This window comes from Furipterus horrens, unplaced genomic scaffold (assembly GCF_987537825.1).
Source record: "Furipterus horrens unplaced genomic scaffold, mFurHor1.1.pri manual_scaffold_3, whole genome shotgun sequence".
Lineage (NCBI taxonomy): Eukaryota > Metazoa > Chordata > Mammalia > Chiroptera > Furipteridae > Furipterus > Furipterus horrens.
Window position 1 is genome coordinate 134,714,457 of NW_028327173.1, and position 2,157 is coordinate 134,716,613.

Here is a 2,157-nt window from a genome sequence, read left to right on the forward strand (position 1 = left end):
CACTGGTTTTGGCATATGGGTTATAGTTTGCAGACCCATGTTATAGAGCTTCCCCCACTAAGAGATATCAGCACCACCAAGTAATACACCCTAAGGTCTAAGTCTTAGCTCCACAACACTAACTTTTAATAATTCCAACTTCTTTTCCCTTTCTTCCACTCTTAAGGGAAGGTAGCTGCTTTTTATAATTATTACTCCCATTATACCTTACTGTTCAATTTTTCCCTTCAGTTATCTAGTTAATAACTTCATATCTAGATAATTATTTGCATTATGTTCTTGCTGTTAAAATAACTGTGTGACTTCTGTCTCCTGACTGGACTCTGACTGGTATAATTTTATTTTTTAAAAATTCTTCAAGATTTTGTATGAAGCATGCTGACCTTCAAGCCTTTTTAGATGTCTTGGTAATTATTCAATTTAATTTTAGGTAATTAAGACAACTCTTCATAGTTGGGATTTCTGACATGAAAATTGCATACTTTATTTGTCACAGACTTTAATTAATAACCATTCTTACTTAATAGACTTATTCCTCTGAGGATCTCAAAGTGCTTTAGAAGAACTAAGGAACTAATACCATGTTACACTGAAGAAGGGATAAGGCTTCCAGTATCATAAAGTTTAATATGCTCCTACCCTTCCACCCAGCAATTTTATCCTAGGTATTTACCCAAGAGAAAAAAGTCACACATATTTATGTAAAGACTTATACCAAACGGTCACAACAGTCAAAACCTAGCAACAACTATGGGATTAACAAATTGAAGTACATCCAAATAAAGAAATACTACTGACCAATAAAAAGGAATGAACTATGGGGAGCAAAACCAACGCCTGGCTCGGAGCAGCAGCAGCAGCAGCGCCATGGCCCCTGAGGGTTTCTCTGGTAGTGTCTCTCCCTCCAGTCTACAGCATGGGGAATATCTTTGCGAACCTCTTTAAGGGCCTTTTTGGCAAAAGAAAAAGAAAAAGAATGCACATTCTCATGGTGGACCTGGACACTGGCGGCAAAACCCCCATCTTGTATAAACTGAAGCTGAGTAAGATCGTGACCACCATCCTCACCCACCATAAGTTTCAACATGGAAAATGGTGGAGTATAAGAATATCAGCTTCACCACGTGGGACGCGGGCGGGCAGGACAAGATCTGGCCTCTGTGGTGCCATACACAGTCTCGTCTTTGTGGTTGACAGCAGCGAGTGAGAGTATGTGAACGAGGCCGGAGAGGAGTTCACATGGATGCTGCCTGCTAGCTCAGGGGTGCTGTCCCGCTCGCAGTCGCAAACAAGCAGGCCCTCCCCAACGCCACAAATGCGGGGAGATGACGTTCGAGCTGGGCCTGCACTCTCTGCGCCCCAGGAACTGGTACATTCAGGCCACCTTTGCCACCAGTGGGGAGGGGCTCTCTGAGGGACTGGACTGGATGTCCAATCAGCTCCGGAACCAAAAATGAGCTGCACACAGATCTGTTCCCTCACTCCCGCCTTCATCTCCGCTTTCCTCACATGTGGCAGGTGCGCGCCTGTGGCGTGAGTGCCAGACGCTGTCTCCATGGTCGGTCCTAGTGTGCTTCCCCATGCTGTACGTGTGCCGACGCAGCCTGCAGCCACGTTTTATTTAATGTAAATAGTTCTTGTTTCCAATGAGGCAATTTTCTGGTACTCCTATGCAATATTACTCAGCCTTTTTTTTTTTTTTTTTTTTGTAAAATGAGAATCAGCCCCCTGTTTAGCACTAAGAAGGGATTTTTAGGCCCGCGGGACCTCTAGGAGTCACTATCAGATCAACCCAACGCTCCTCCTCAGTGCTTCTTTTTTTTAAGGTTACAAATACAAGATAAGGAGACACTTGAACATAGAGAAGGGAGAAATGTGCCTAGTGTAGGTTCTGCAGTAATGGCTTGAGTCCAGTCTTTCTGTGGTCTCTCTCCCACATGGAACATGCAGTGGGCAGAACCAGCCACAGAATATTCTGCATGGTCACTTATGGTCCCTGAATGGCTGTCTTTCTGGGCCTTCCACATCCCATAGCGTTTGCTTGTACCTGTGCTTACACCACTGTTCTGGGAAAGGGCTGGGGGCTGTGACCACCATTCACAGACCCTTTGGAGGGACTCCAGCCTTCCCTTGGGTCATGTAGGTGCTTTGATGGGA

At 44.8% G+C, this 2,157-nt stretch overlaps 1 pseudogene; it reads left to right on the forward strand.

Moving 5' to 3' along the window:
• The first annotated feature begins 916 nt into the window (after window positions 1-916).
• On the forward strand, window positions 917-1,457 carry LOC150015974 (ADP-ribosylation factor 1 pseudogene; annotated as a pseudogene).
• The last annotated feature ends 700 nt before the right edge of the window (window positions 1,458-2,157 follow it).